The sequence below is a fragment of the Ostrea edulis genome, chromosome 4 (genome assembly GCF_947568905.1).
Source record: "Ostrea edulis chromosome 4, xbOstEdul1.1, whole genome shotgun sequence".
Lineage (NCBI taxonomy): Eukaryota > Metazoa > Mollusca > Bivalvia > Ostreida > Ostreidae > Ostrea > Ostrea edulis.
The window spans coordinates 61,409,656-61,427,437 of record NC_079167.1 but is presented as its reverse complement, the minus strand read 5'-3'; the positions used below and the strand labels follow the sequence as shown (position 1 = coordinate 61,427,437).

The following is a 17,782-nucleotide window of genomic DNA, read 5'->3' as shown; positions in this document are numbered from 1 at the left end:
CATCTGCAATGATGTTAATGTCGTGCCTTATCAGAGAAAACCTTTCAGAAATAGTTTGCCCCTGGTTCTTCCACCCTATTTATTGCAAAAAGTAAGAGGATAGTGCTAAAACACCTGGTTTTACTTTTAGCTCTATGTTTTTATTGAAAAGCAATAAAACACATAACCTGATGACCTTAGATGCAAGATATGGGAGAAAGTTTCAATGAAGCAACGTTGTAACTTTTGATGTATGATTAAATGTGTTTGTTTGAGACATGTGGATTTCTTCCTTAACACCACAGTTCGATGACCAAACAATTGAATTAAAGTTGGGATTTTGTGGTTTTATGAAATTAGTACCATTTATGAACCAATAGAATCTTATCATTTCATTGAAATGTGTTACCGATGTTCAACCATACACATTCATCAATCCCCAAAATCAATTCCGAATTCCAAACTAAAAGAGTGCTTTTGTTAAATCTCCTTTGTCGTTAATTTGCAAAATACGTGGATTTCTGTATTATTTTTCTGTCTTTACATTCGATTGTATTTAAATTAATTCATTTTTGAAAAAAAAAATCATAGCTATTGTAGATATATCGATATACACAAAAATACTGTAGATAAACATTTTGCCTACATAAACATAATATTCCAACAAACTATATGGCATGAAGATAAGATATAATTTACTTCATGCTTTTCCTCCTGCGTGGATTAGATGGCTTCTATATTTATGATAACATATTCACAATTAGTTCTCTTAACATAAAGTCTCTAATGTTTTATTCTTATTGATCTTTTATCCTAGTCAGTTTGACATATATAGAACATAATGTGAACTTAATCAGATGCATTCTAATTTCTTATCAATAAAGATCAATTAAAGAACAAAATTCCATAGGGCCCAGAGAGGATATGTATGTATGTAAAGAACGAAATTTGCATACGCTCCGTGATGAAGTTTTCTTGTTAGTTCAAGTAAAGGCATCCAATGACAGAAACAACAAGTAAAATTGTAACATTTTATGTTGATTTATGATAGTATTATCATGAAAAGGTGAAGATAACGAACAGAGATCAATCTCATAACTCCTATCAGGAATACAAAATAGAGAGTTCAAAGTTGGGCAAACACGGACCCCTGGATATACCAGAGGTGGGAGCAGGTGTCTAGGATGAGTAAGCATCCCCCTGTTAACCGATCACACCCGCCGTGAGCCCTCTATGATATATGAAATATTACATACAGGCAAGTAAGATTTTAGCATGAGATTCTATGATGCGTACAATTTTTGTTTAAAGGACATCAAGATTAAAACCTTCCATCATCATAATTTTAGAATACTTTCCCAACATAGAATTCATATAAACATAGCCCTTGACTGAATCTGTTGTTTTCGATTTACTGATAAAATTGCGCTAATAATGATTCATGCATAAAATTTGAATTACTACTGCTTTTGGCATATGTCAAAATCAGATCACTGCATTTAATTATGATGACCATTAATTGCCCTCAATAGATACTTCTCAGTAAGAGGTTCAGGATCTCAATGAAAGACAATTTACACATTGTCTTTTATATAATACTCGTGTGCCACTCGTAATAAAGCAAAGGGAACATTATTATTTTTAATAATCAATGTCTTGTATGTATTTCTTTAAAAGTAATTTATATCAGAGACAAATATATGTCTCTGTTTATATGTATATATATATATATATGTATATATTGATGCACTTCCGACGAACTACTTACTGTAATATCTAATATGCAAGGTGAAGATAACGAACAGTGATCAATCTCATAACTCCTATAAGCAATACAAAATAGATAGTTGGGCAAACACGGACCCCTGGACACACCAGAGGTGGGATCGGGCGCCTAGGAGGAGTAAGCATCCCCTGTTGACCGGTCACACCCGTCGTGAGCCCTATACTTCACTTAAGCCAGAGGTTAACTGCTTTGTGAACAAACATTTCTTAAATCTTGCTCCATTACTTACCAAATATTTAATTGTACGCTCATTCATGTTTGAGGATGTTTCTACGGGACAGGATAAGTATTGTTAATTTCATTATTAGAAACACGACTGAAAAAGACTGGCAACACGGAATATTTCAAAACAGTGATTACATGTAGAATGTGTTGTTACTGACCACTGTGGCCAATATCTTCAATACAATAAACAAGTACATTTACATGTTGTATTTTTATTCTGAAAAAAGAAAAAAAAGACAAGGGTGGGAGACAGATACAGCCTTTCATATATATATATATATATATATATATATATGCATGCATACATGGCTATGTTAACTAAAACAATTCTCCCAAACATCCTCTACGTTACTAGTAAGCTATATAAGGTGCGCCTTCTTTTCTTCGTAACCTGCACGTCATAAAGACGAATTCCATTCATAATTCATTGGCACCAAAACATTAACGTAATCAAAATGTTGAAAGCTCTTTTAAGTTCTTGAAGAAAAATGCATAAATAACATCTTATCTCATTTATAGACAACATATATAAATATATAATTATAATGGTTTTATTTTGTTTCTATTGGATAAGCGGGGTGCATGAGGATTTGGTTTATCTGTACCAACAGGTACACAGGCAAATTCCCATACAGGGATGTGTACACGCAAGTATACGAACAATATTTATTTTTCTCCTACCGGTAAAAAATAATTCGGGTTGCACCGGTCAACAACGGATGCTTACTCCTCCTAGACACCTGATCCCATCCCTGGTACATCTATATCTATAGGTTCGTGTTTGCCCAAGTCTTAATTTTGTATTCCTTATAGGAATTATGAGATTGATCACTGCTTGTTATCTTCACCTTTTAAGTATCATTATTGAAACAAACATAGTATAGAAATATCATCAGAATCTGGTGTTCTCATACATTATAAATTGTAGAAGAAGACACGTCAGATATGTTATGCAATGGGTTAATGGAGGTGTAAATATCACAATATAATGTTATAACAGTATAAATGTATGTTGCATATTTTAAGCAACATAATAGGTTAGGATACTGAATTATTTGCGAATGTTTAAGCCATAATTTAAGCATTTGAAACATGGTATATATATATATATATATATATATATATATATATATATATATATTCATTATAATGAAGTTCATGTATTTACGGACATAAATATATCAATAACGTTAAACGGCATACAGTTATTAATGTACATGCAAAATAAATGTTTAAAACATACATATAAAATAAATGACGAAAGGGAAATGCTTTCAAAAACTTAGTAAATATAAGATTGAAGAAAAACGAAACTCGGCAATATCTGTGTTTTAAACAGTTTTTAAACGACCTTTTCTCTAAATTATGTCTCTCTGTTCCCCTTTGACGCTTTACATTGTTTTAGATAATAAGGTTCAATGTGCAAATTGTTTAATGTCAAAGGACTCTGTTGAATGATAGCAACTGCATTGATGATACAGCAATTGAATGGCATAGGATTTCAACTGGAAGTGTTCCAGAAATTAGTCTGTGCTATGTTGCATAACACGTAGAAGACATGCACCGCTATTAATAAAATCAGATTCAAATTAAAGACCATCACAGATTGATAAAAAAAAAAATGGTGTTGGAAGAATGCTTTCTTTCATTTAAGTTTTTAATGACCTATTACAGGTATCAGTGAAATGAAATTACACATTTCAGTTTGTATTAGTTGAAACTGCAGTGTTGTTCACCATCGAGGAAACGGAAAGAGGATATAATTCATATCAGTAAGTGGTACAATTAAGCTCCATAGGCCTCAAAGTTAATTTTAAAAAGTACTTTTCCGTGAATGTCATTTTATCTCTTTTCTAGATTTGTGATATACTATAGGTAGGAGTTTTTACAGGGGATGGTGTGATTAGAATAGACAGATACTGGGTGATTATGTGATGCTTGCACTATTAAATGTTAACATCAATGACTTTAATTGGAGACTACAGGCCGTTGGATAATATCAGCTAGTATATATTGTTGAGGGTTCGGATACAGGTCTTTTGATCCTGTTTTTGTATTTTGTTTTTAGGAAGGATACCGACAACCAATTTGGATTGTCATAGTTTTTGCCTTCAAGAGATAATGGTAACGTCTGGTCATTAACACTTGGTCGTTGATCATATGTACCACGTTTGCATATACTCGCCTGACCTTTCATTGAGCAAAGGCAAAGTACTCTATACATGTGGTTATATATATAGATCTGTTCCATATCTCTAACTGCTGATAGTAGTGCATGTAAAACAAGCTCTTAGCATTGTTTGAGAGTTCCTATGACATTATTTTTACAAGTATTTCCCATAATATGTCAATTTCCGTGGGGATACAGGTTAGAATGGGTCCTCAGTACCCTACTTGTTGTAAGAGGCGACTAAATGAGGTGGTCCTTTAGATGAGACCGGAAAAAACGAGAACCCATGTCAAAGCAAGTGGGGCACAATAAAGATCCCTCTCTGCTCAAAAGGTAAATTTTCCAGTCCTTCACCGACTATACTTTTTGACATAACAGAAGGTTGCTTCTTCAATAACTGTGGGAAAAGGAAATATTGATATCTCGTTATCAGTCATTCATAAAATTGCTTTGCTAAACATTACTCTGATTCTACGAACAAGTTCTTGGAAATTATTAAAAAGATGCTGGAGTTTCTCATTCACGATATTTTCAAAGGCTTTGGTGATCAACCCTTCCAACAGATGTTTGATTTTCATAGGCACGAATTGTGCTCCTTTATTAGCTGACTTGTTTTTATCTTCTTACGAGGCAGAATTTATTCAAAAACTTCTACATTAAAAAAATTATCATTTTAGACATATGTAACGACGTTTTATCCATTAACAATAATCATTTTCATTCATATGTTGATTCGATATATCCCAGTGAACTCAAAATAAAAGACACCACAGAGTTTTCCACAATTGCTTCATACTCAGATATTTTATTGAACATAGATGTCTATGTCAAACTAACAACTCAACCACATAACAAATGGGGTAACCTCAGCTTTTCCATCGTCAACTTTCCATATTTATGTAGAAATATTCTATTTCACCTGCGTAAGGTGTTTATGTCTCTCAACTGATTCGATACGCTTGTTCTGCGTAAGATCAGCTTTTAAATCGAGGCAGGCTACTGAAAAATAAGTTGATGTTACAGGGGTTTAACACTCTCGTTTAAAGTTAGCATTTCGCAAATTCTATGGTCGTTATAACGATCTAATTTACCAATAAAACCTGTCATTGGGTAAAATGATTTCTGACATGTTTCATACCAATTGGTAGGCCATTCTTCACACACCGATTTTGAGCTGATCAAGATATAGGGCTCACGGCGGATGTGACGGGAAGACAGGGGATGCTTACTCCTCCTAGGTACCTGATCCCATCTCTGGCATATCCAGGGGTCATTGTTTGCCCTACACTTAATTTCGTATTCTTTATAGTAGTTATAGGATTGATCAGTGTTCGTTATCTTCACCTTTCCTTTTTAATTGTATTATGTCGGCATACAAGCAATTGAAGCTTGGAGTAAGTTGTATGATTGGCAAAGTCAATTATGCAGATATTGCCACACGTTTTCTTTGTTTTTGTACTCATACAATATAATATTATATGTTTTTATGCAAGGTGAAATGACAGTGCTTTTATCAAGAAATAAAATGCATTAAATCAGTAAAAGTTGTGACAAAACATTGGGAAATGAAATTGTGTATTATAGTACTTTTGAAGCTCTTATATGACTTTTCAGATTAGAGGTGATGATTGTGCATAAATACAAGGAGAGCATTATGTGGTATTTTTTTCTAGTACATGTGATTGTAACCATGGTTTTTACATAAATGTAAAAACTAATATCTCTGTAACTCTCATACCCATAACACGTAAACCCCCAATGTAGTTGTCAATCTTAAGGAAAAGGAGTTTAAGGTCAAGAACCCACTAAATGATATAGTTATATGTTTAATGTATGTCGTCGCCGAATGAATGGTCCTAAAAATTTATTTTCTCATGATTACTATTTAAAACAGACAACAAGTTTATACTTTTATGTTATTATTCAAAGCAAGTTTCTTCAATTTATAGTCAGAACCAAACCCAAAGATTACAGATTACAAGCTTTAGAGAAAAAGGAAAGTCAAAGCCACTCATTACAAGAAAAGGATACACTACCCATTTGAATTACATTTGTAAAGTGGCCATACTCATTCGTTTTAGGGCTCGTACAGCTATATAATTAGAAAGGTCAGTAACTTCTTCTAAAGGCATCTATTCTTTATGTTATCTTTAAGAGATCTATTGTTTGTATCACGTAAAATTAGGACTTGTTTTGTAATTTGTATTTCACCCGAATATTTGAACTTAGTTTGTTTCACAGTCCAGAATCTTATCATGGTGTTTATTAACACGAAATCCTCAAAACTGTTATCAAAGGATGCGTGATGCTGAATCCCGAAAATCTCATAAACAAGCCATTTTTGTCCTTTTAAAGCTTTGTAGAATCAAAAATCAAAACTTTATTCAACTTATTTATGCAATACAACACTTATTCGAAATTAAATGCAAACAGATCTCAACACAAATCATTTAAAGGTAGCATAATGTAATTGTTATGGATATTGCTCAAAAAAACTAAAAGTGATGATTTTTTTCTTATAAAAAGACGTGTTTACAAATGAGAAAGAACGAAATTGAATTATCTATAAAACGATTTGCAACTAAAAATAGAGATTAAAAGTGCAAAGTTATCGGGGGCAAATCTGAACAAACCCCTTCCTGACATGATCTGCTAGAAGCATCCGTGAAACACCAATAAGTTGAAAAAAAAAGCAAAACAAAAAATAGTGCATAATCTACTATCTTAAATTTTACATTTCCATGTTAGTTATAGTCTGTCTTCAGAACAACGGACAACTGCACCATAACTAAGCTACACATACTTATAATTAAAATACATCCACCCCTGGAATATTGATGTCGATACCCAAACCACTGTAAGTTTTCAATTTTGAGATGTGGTAATTTGAAAATTGTCGTCGTAATCTTGACGTTACATGTTGCCACGACTGCATTTTCTTTATATATATATATATATATATATATATATATATATATATATGACGAAGCCTATTGAATATACGCCACTACTTTCTTACTTCAACAGGGGTATAATCTATGATATAACACTCCTTATGTAGAAATGAACTGGTACATGAATATATTCAATCTAATTGTAATATTCTTATCTTTATCATACTATTACTTGTGTAGATATATATTCTTGTTAGCTCAAACTTCAAGCAAGGTTGTAGGACTTTTTCCAAATCTTTTTTCAATATCTTCTATTTTATTTTACATATTTTATCTGGAAAAAAGTGATGATATAAGAAAGCATTTTAAATATGACTGATTATCAATTTCTTTTAATGGCATTTCATATGTTAATGAGAAAATATTCATTGTTGAAACTGATATAGTTATGTGTATTTTTACTGAATGATCACATGATTATCATTAAATTACAATACAGATTAATAAAATGATTAGTGTATTAGAAATTTACAATAAATGTTTGAAATCTAATTTTTTATATTTTTAGTTTTAAAATCTTCAAGCATATATCAAATAAAGATGTGGAATGAGCACTGCAAAGTCCTCATTTTAGGCTTATTATATTAATGTTCTGATGCTGTTTATTAATCATTAATGTCAAAGATTTATATTTGCGAAAAATTCGAAACAGTGCAATGTTTGAAAACGAAAATCAGCTTTATGTAAGTATTCAATAGAATAAATGTCCGTTGTGATTATTACGGAAAGAAAGACAAGTATAATTAAATAGAAATTCAACGAGACGAAAAAGGACATTTATATGGATAGTTAATATGAATGTTGAATATAAATAAACAGAGTTTCACACAACTCCACAGATAAGTTGCTCTAAATCAAATATACATGATGAATAGGGAGGACAACTCGTACTCTCTCTCTTTATTATTATGATTTATGTTAAAGATGGATTACAACTGATTTTTTAAACTTGTTTAATTACATATCAAACAGCGTTGATTTTATGTTGTGATTATAATTATTTATTTTAGGGTCAATGTAAAATAATTATTTGACCCCTGAATGATGAAATTGATGTCTTTTAGATCACAATCTTCGATTATTTTTTCCTGTACATACATGTATAGCAGCTTTTCTTCAAATAATGAAGTATAGATGTTTTGTACAATTCCAGGAGTTTTTAAAAGAATGTCTGGATTCGTTGTATTGTCAATATAAAATTATTGAGGCAAGTTGTAATGTGCATAATCGTAGAGGCCGATCACTCGGTATACAAAATGTATTCCTACATGATACAAACCAACTGGAACTTATTCTTTAGATTCATATTTTGTTATTCAACTTCGATTTTCTATACCTATAGGTTTTCATGTCAAGTTGAACTGTCACACGTACGTCACAGTGCTTTTATTGTGAAATAAACTACAATGAAATAGCAAAGGGTTAATGTAAATATTGTTTGATTAATTGATGTTCTCTTTCTCGTTTATTTAAATTTTTTATCGTTATTTATACAGGATTGCTTTGATGTATAATATCATATGAATACAAAAAGCATATATATATATATATATATATATATATATATATATATATATATATAGTGGAAGATGTTGACCGCATTTAGGAGACATCATCCAGATTTTAAATGTACATATTAAAGTTAACTTTCTTCACAAATATCTAGTGTGTTTATAATAAGAAGAACCATTTCTTTTTTAAATGGGACATCACTGAAATGTACATCCGACCTCGCTAGAATAGTTCAGATTGTCTCGGATGAATAAACTGTGTCTATATTTTTTCTTCACGGACGACAAGAAAAGATGGACGTCAAATGATTCCTATATAACCACACATAAATCCTAGGCATTATTTGAAAGAAAACTATTTGCAGTATATGATGCATATTTCACACATGTTTAATGAATTTTATTTTGGAATATAGATACTTTGAAACAAATCATTCTTTGGTTCTAAAGCTAATCTTCTACATTGTAAAACAAATTTTACAATAAAGTATATAGTTAAGCATAGTTTACTTCGAGTAAAAGTTTTTCACTTACTATGGAATAATTTTTTGAGTTTCTATTTTCTGTAGTAAAAACTTTTATATTTTGAATAAGGTTAAGTCAATTTTTTTTTTATGATTGATCTTACTAGAGTAAATACTTCACTAAAATAAACATTAAAAACGTTTTTAATGCTATATGTAAAAAACATTATGTTACATTTAACCATAATAAAAATGTTGACTGATTTACTATAGTTACTATAGTCCACTATAGTTCGCTATAGCATTGTATGATTAAGGTATAAGGTACCTTTGTATCTCAAACCTTAAGCAATGTACTTTTTCGTGTCTAAGTATATATATATATATATATATAACACTTTAATAATTTGATAGGATTTTAAAAGGATCTTATTAACTGGAGGATTTCTTTGCACAATGCATATTTCCTATGAATAGATGAATAGATTCTCTTTATCTTTCAGAGCTCTAGAATGATTCAAATGACAGCATGTTTTCTCCTATGTTTGTCTATCATCCAGAACTTTTGTGACATTTCTTTTTCACACCTAGAGTCAAAATAATTACACCTGGTGTTTGACAAAGTGAAATAAAACAAGGTGCGTCAAGTTGCTCCAATCCATATCATTAACAGCAAATTTCAGGGGCGAAGCTTGCTTTCTTGTCAATTTTTTACCACCCTTAAAACATTTGGATTTTTGTATGTCTGATGTAATTATATAATCACCCATTCCATTTTTTATACCCAAATATAGATATAGACAGACAGATTGCCTGAGCGGAGAATAAGATTAATGTTAGATTATCACCGACATTCTGTCCACTGGCTATGTTGTAAAGCGTTAACATTGCCAAATGGCAGAAAGAAACAAGAAAGACACTGACTGGGCATCCACATCAATAGCTAAATCTGACAATCTTAATCCCCATATAACATTAGTATGTTAAGAGTCGATGGAAAAAATGACCCATTTCTGAAATGATAAATTTGCAGCTCTTACAAATAGTAATGTATAAGAAGCAATATTTTGTCCTTATGTCCAGGTTTTCTTATACCAATTTGAGAAAAGAAGAGCAACTAATCCATTTTTATTGATCTGGACAGAAAAGTTGTTCCGCGTTCAAATTGTATTTTATTGTTTGTAATATTCCTCATTACCGTATAAATTGCATCATGCGTCATTTCTGTTTGGGTTTTTCTCTCTCTCAAACTTTTGTACTTGAGGAGACCATGCTAGTGTCTGTATTTCAAAACAGAAACGTATGGCCAATTAAACTATTTCAGCAATGCCCTCTTCAGCACAGTCTGCATTGATTGAATTTTAAACCAAATCAACATCTTCGGATTTCATTACATGGAGCTATATGACTAAAATAAACAAGAACTTTAAACAGATGAACTTGGACTTCTCATCTCTCTTCTAGGCAGCATGTAACAGACTTGTTTGACTCTTTGAAACTTGAACTTTATTTTTTTTTAAGTTTCACCACACGACGTCGTTTTAAGGTTTTTCACTTCATTTGCATAGAACTTTCGTGTTGAGAGCCCACTTATCATCACGTGTCAGATGGCGCCCTCTATGTCACACATTTGAACTGTTTCCTTATTATATTCTAATTCTTGCAGAAACTTTAGGTATTGGAATGGTTATTTTCTCTATTGTTTTAGTAGTTATTCTTAATAATACTGTTCCACTCACAAATTCCTGTTGTTTTATTTTTTTATTTTGAAAATGTGAACATCCGAACAGATGAAGAAACCAAGCGATTTGAATTTAATACTTTTATTTTTGTAATATACAACTTGTTGGCCTTCATAGATGATTTTGTTGAACATGGTCTTAATGTGCATTGGGCAGGGATCCGGTTGCATGAAATTGAAAGAAAGAATTGACATGTTTATTTTCTTTCAAATCTTCATTTTGTTTTTATAATTAAATTTTCGTAATTCTTTTTATATCGTGATTTGAACTTTTTCAAAATTGGTTTCGAAAAGTGGATAAAGATGGTCAAGCCTGTAACAAAGAAGGCAAAATTTAACCTGATATGCTATATGGCTAGTGTTCATTGCAGATCAGTCATGTTCCCTGAAAATGTTGCATTGCAATTTTATTGACAATAGATAAGAGGATTTTTCCGGTGTAAGAGTGCATATTTTCCTTCAAATATGTCCGCACTTAACGGTAGGTTCGTAGAAATCACAATGATTTTTTAGGAGAATATAATAAGAAAAATATTTACCGGTAGTCATCTCAAAGGTTGTCTACCCACGGTTCACGGCGTCTGACCAGGCAGCACTCAAAAATTGTCCAGAATGATGTGGTGAATCCAATGACCTTTAGACTCGCTCAGCTGAAATAAGTAAATGTTTCCATTTCATGATTACGTTTCTTCAAGATTTGAAAAGATTATTTCAAGAAAATAAGTCATTCTCGTTTGCAATTTGAAAAGAGAGATCAAAAGCTTCCATTCGTTGGTTCCAAAAAAGGACACATCACAATCTGAATCGAGGTGACTGTCAGAGATGAGAGAAAAATTTTGACCTCAGGAAGACACGAGAACAAGGTAGGGGATTAACATCACATGGGTCTAACCTTCATTTATTGTTTTAATGTGCGTCTGTTTATTGAGTCCAATGACGGTGCCATCTTTATGACAAATTTCATCATTAAACCATCACCTCTATTGCAATGGTCATCACCGTTCTTAAAAATGGAAGTTATTTTCTCGTTTGTCAGTAACCGCGGTACAAACCAGAGACTCTACTCTGTTATGTCGTGGTTTTGCTTGGGCTCCCCATGATGAAAAATGATCCACGAGGAGACCGTTCCCCACAGAGTACGAAGGAACATAATAACTATTCTTTATTAGTATATACTTCTTTAAAGAAACGTCACCCAGGGAAAATGGGTTTAACAAACATGATCAGGTAAGTAATATTCATTTAAATATTTTCATTATACCTACCGACATATTTCTTGTTACTTAATCTTTTTGGGTCCTGTTACATTTTGATATACATATTCATTTACCTGTAAGCTAAAAATACCTCATTTTCTATAAAGATTTGGTTATTAAATCATAATTTTATATCCTGGCAATGTAACACAGTATTTGTCTAAATCTACATATTTGTTATTATCTCATTCATGCCCCAAGAAAAGTTCATTGAGAATATTTCGTTTAAAACATATTTGATATAGAAAAGAGTGTTGAATTAATCGATAAAAAGTACCCATGTGGAAAAATCAGAATATTGGTCTCTGAGGAAAAGCAGCTATCTGTAAATATTTTCCACGAGTCAATGAACCAGCAGGGGGGAAAGTACATAGTGTCCCATATAGGAATATGAATACAGAAAGTGCATCAGAGCAATATGTAAATATGAGTGTTCATTGCACCGATATATTACTGGTGTATCTTATAATATTTTTGAAATGCCGACCCCCGAGAGTAGTACATGTACCAAATTTAAAAAGAGGGTTTCAAATATCATCCAACAGATTTTTGCTCTACGCATTCAGTGGAAGTGATGATACGCTTCAGCAACATTTCACATTTAAATTCCAAAAACCTCATGTATTGAGACGAGGTGTAACTAGATATGTAGGTCACGTGACAATCATGGCCGCTGAAATAACAAAAATAAACCATTTTCACACTTCAAGGTGTATTTCAATTTTTACGAAATTAACAAATAAAACCACTAAAATTACATTTTCATGTTCTCATATACAACATCAATGTTTTATCTTTCTCTTGTTGTATTTTTTTTATTGATTGATATCCAGAAAATGTCGATAATTGAATTTCGAAAAATGATAAATGATGCCCATTAATATAATTTAATGTGCATAAATGCTAAATCAATTTACAGTATTCATCGTGATTTTTTCACGTTTTAACACAGCATATATTTATTTTCACTGAATACACAGGTCACAGTTCAGCAAAGTACATCCAATGTTTGTTTTTAGGCAAGGTAAGTGCAATAAACTCAAGCCTGGGTGTAAGATATGTAAATGTTATATCAAATTTTTAATTCACCACATACACCTTAGCGACACGAGTTTGGACCTTATCTAAGCATTTCAAACAAAAGTTATCTTTAAAAGCGATATTTACATGTTAGTGATAAGCGTTCAATGTTGTATCATTTACCAAATTATCTTCACGAACTTTTGTTAATATTCCGATCCTAAATAATAAATTACCTCTTCTTACAAGTCGATTTTATGGAACCGAATTTGGGATCCTTCCTCGCGTACGACTAATTTCATTTTGTAAAAAAAAAAAAATACGCAAGGTGTGTATGACGAAACTGTATTACAAAACACGGTTTCCAAACTGCTACAACGTCCCGGCGGGAATTTCTTTTTTCCTGCCGGGTGGATTAACTGATACAATAAATTTAGCGAAGGGGAGGGATTAGAAATAAGATGTAAATTATGCCCTCCATTTGATTAAATACATGCCTTACCATATCATTAATTCGTTTACATAAGTCGTGCCGCTCTGTTTGCCTAAGTTTTAACATACAGAAGGCGAAATTTAAAACGAGTATGTGATCTTTATGAAAACCTAAAATGGATCTGTTCAAATTTTTGTTCAACACACACTCCAATGCAAACATTAATTTAACTGAGAATTTAAAGTCTTATATAATTTATCTGTTTGATAGAGTTTTTGCAGCAATCTTTAATCGCAACACACAGTATCATAAATTACAATCAATTTTTCATTTGAATTCCTCTTAATCCATTAAATTGCGCAAGGATTAACCTCAACAAATATTTCTTTAAAATATCGATGGTTATGTATGTTCTTTAACCTTTTTGTTCTTTTAATGGAATAGATTTTTTTCTTTTTATTTTGTTCCACATGAAACCATTAAAATGATTTTTTCCCCTTCATTTTTTCCCTTCGTAACAAGCAATCTTGTAGATGGTTTTTTGAAATACTTTTTATTTGCTTGCGTTTTTGTGTTTAACACTCATAACGTGAAATGTATACACAACAGGTCAACGAAAATCAATGGAAGCCGGGTCGTAAATCAGTTATTCTCGACAATAATTGACATTACAAATCATTCGGACTTCATTGACAATATCGATAGAGTATTCCGAATGTCCAATTTACCAAGTTATAAATATTATCGTTTCGTCAAATTATTCAATAGATTAGTTTTCCTGCTTCTGAATATAGCTTAATAATTATTCTGTAACTCTAGAAATACAACCGATCGAGATCGCGGACATATTTTTAGTTTCTGTAATTTTAGGAACTGCATATAACTGCGGAGTTAATAAAAAGAGTGATTTTAATTTTAAAAAATAGTAGATTTGCCTCAAAAGAAAGGATTTTTTCCAGATTTTTTTGCAGGTTTAATAATGCATAGATTTTATTTTGAATTCTAAATATTATACAACAGTTGGTGTTTTTTTTTATGAACAGAGGTTTCACTCGTATTCTTTATAATTTTTGCCACAAAAATGTAAATAATTTTAACCATCATTTTTAAATATAATTCTCGCAACTATATTTGAAAATTTCTTAATTAGTTTTTTTTTATTAAATAACTTCATATTACTAACTAAGAAAATGAAATAAAGATGTAAACGATACTCCAAATATTTTTCATCCTAACTGATATTACCAGTGTTAAAAAAATATTTCCAAAATTATACTCTTGATTTCAATTTAGTAGAAAAATACTAAACTTGTTTTTCAAGTTTTAATATGTTTTTTTTTTACGCTTTAATCACAATTATTTGTATTTGAAACTTTTACACACAATTACACGGTGGAATTTGAATAACTAGGTTTACGGGTCGCGATTACAGACACCTAAATTGCAATTTGTTCGTCTACCATTTCCCATGAGGTCACAATTATTTTGATAAACCTGATCCTAAAATTTTAAGGACATTCTTTACTTGACATTCGTACAATATAAGATTTATGTTCATTAAAAAAATCAAATGAAAGACATTTCAGCAATATACTACTTCAGCTAATTTTTCATGCATTTTTTGAATAAACAAAGAAAAGCATGCGTAAATGTAACGAAATCTAAACAAGCACCGCACTTCTTGATTATTCATGATGTGGATATTAGTGTTTAATATTGGATAAACAACGAAATATTAACTACCTTTCAATCTGAAAACACTTGAGATCACCAGTCAGCAATATTGATTTATTTTGACCAAAATTTCTCGTTTCCCAAGATGGCGTCTGAGAGCTAAAACTCTTCACTTATGAAGTAAAAACGCAGAAATTGGCTTAATCTAATGACAAAAAAAATAACGAAGAAAGATGGATTAAATTATTCAAAATTTTGATGAGTTAATGAGAAATAGTTTTGGTCATTAGCTTTCAAGAATTCGTTAATTTCGAAACTCATAAGGTGGATTAAGAATGTTCCGGTTAAAGATAGAAATAAGTTATTTATGTTGATTTCAATGTTTATTTGAATGAAATATCATCTTATAATATATATATCCCTTTACATAGAAAATGCAAGATAAATAAATAAATATATATATATATATAATCTTATTTTTCATTAATTTTGTTTGCGTTTGGCTATATATATTTTCAATGTTTTTCTAGAAATATAAGTTTAATTCTCGAATTTAGAACCCAAAAATGTAACATTTTAATCATTTGTATAGCTAAAATATATACGGCACATAGTGAAAAATATAAACAAACTTTTATTCTGTAAGTTTATTTCAGTATTCGTGCTGGATTTTTTTTTAAATGGGTCCATTTCATATTTGTTTTATCCCCCGAATCTAATTAAGGTCAACAATGACAAAAACATGGTTTTAGTAGCTTTTGAAATTCTGTTATATGAATCTGGGCAATGGCATATGAGATGTCTCCATTCTGTTGTTACAATGTATCTAAAAATGATTTTCAGTGACAATGAGTGTTAGTCTTAATGATCAAATATAAAACTTACCCTTGAAAAATCATATTTCCTTCCCAAATAATTACGGGAAAAGGCACGATTTTACATAAAAACAAGACTTTCGTAGGCTCTCTTTGGCGCAAAACTAACAAGGAAACCAGGGCCTCGTACAATGTCATTCGATTCAAAATGGCGGTGAAAGGATTAAAGGGGATATGAAACTCCGCTGAGCGAACAAAACCAGGTTTGAAGCACAAAACTCGTGTCTTAATGGATTTACCTCAATTAGCATGATATAATTCCAGTGGTATGGACGTGAAAAAGAATTACTGCATCAAGCCAAACCTATATCTAACGTATGATCAAAAATTGCTATTGGTTCGCCTTAAGCCCGGGATAAAGACTTCTGACGGTTGTCCTTTAGGCAGAACAAATACTATATTACAACTATTCAACAAGTTCTGTTTGTCTCAGTGAGATACAGATTTAAGACAGAGAAATTTGTTGGAAAAACAAGGCAATTTAATATGCAGACAGACTTATAGCAATTGAATCGTCTGTTTTCATGGCTAGAGATTTAAAAAGCGGGAAAAGCAACGGTTATCTCGGGCTACTGTATAATGGATTCTAATTGTATCACACCACGGGGTAAACAGAACAGCGCAGAGTCGCGAAATACCCCCTCGTATGGCCCGAATTTCGGTATCGTTAGCGAAGGCGCAGACAAGCTCTGAAGGTCACGGGGACACATCGAGATAGAGTTTTACATGTAGAGAAGGAAAGAGGAGACGAATCCTAATCCAAGAGAAAACAAATTCTAGATAAAACTTTTATGAAACTTTAAAATGAAACACGACCGTTTCTCTCCATAGATACCTTCAAGCGAGAACAACTGAGGAGAAAATTTCTGATATGTACCTGACCACATGAAGGTGTCTATGGACATTAAGGAAAAGTAATTGCACACTGAATACGAACACGTTTGCTCGACAATAGAGCACTCACGTAAAGAATGCTTCATGATATGAATAGACTTCATGCTGATTTTTTTCTTCATGATTTTATTTTTATTTTATTTTATTGTAGAACAGGACAATTCGCACTTGCTGCACAAAATATGCAAATAGGTCACTGGGAGAATTCAAGAATAGAATTACTGATTTATGAATCAAGTAGATAAAAAAAGTGAAAATTGGTAACCTGTAATTGCAGATTGCAAGATATCAGTAATTCAATCCGTATGTTATACAAGATACTGTCAACGATGCAAGAATGGAGGCATTTATAAGGCAAGAAGTTACAATCTGGTATCACGATTGTGTCTCATTCAATTTTTATCTATTTTGTTTATTGCTCAATATTTGGGGGTGTGGTGTTAGTTTTATATCTCTTCACTGTGGTTTTACTGTATTAACACTTGTTTAAATCTCCCTTACTATGCCGAATATTTACTCTTACTATGTTCACACCATAGAAATCTTCAAAGGACAATGTTGGTGCCTTTCCTTCTTTATTACAACAATCTTCGTTTTTCAGTTATCAATTCAGTGTCTCGCAGTATATTTTAGAATATGTCAGATTTACGAATTATAATTTTGTTTTTAAAGTTTAATTTAAACATATCTTATTGAGAAACTCAACAGGATTGGGCAACAGGCTTAGCCTATGTAGGCCCTCTCCCTAAAGTTTTTAAACTTTATAAATATCTTCAAAATTATACAATAATTAATAAATT

General features: G+C 31.5%; 1 long non-coding RNA gene across 1 annotated transcript in view; it reads right to left on the bottom strand.

Annotated features, from left to right (window-relative positions):
• The window catches only part of LOC125671343 (uncharacterized), a 32,067-nt gene extending 15,589 nt beyond the window's left edge, over positions 1–16,478 (bottom strand). Inside the window, exons 1-2 of the long non-coding RNA XR_007368621.2 lie at positions 16,099–16,478; positions 11,370–11,480 (exon numbers count right to left, since the gene is read on the bottom strand). This is a non-coding gene — a long non-coding RNA (uncharacterized LOC125671343). The remainder of the gene's footprint in view (positions 1–11,369; positions 11,481–16,098) is intronic.
• Positions 16,479–17,782: the final 1,304 nt, after the last annotated feature.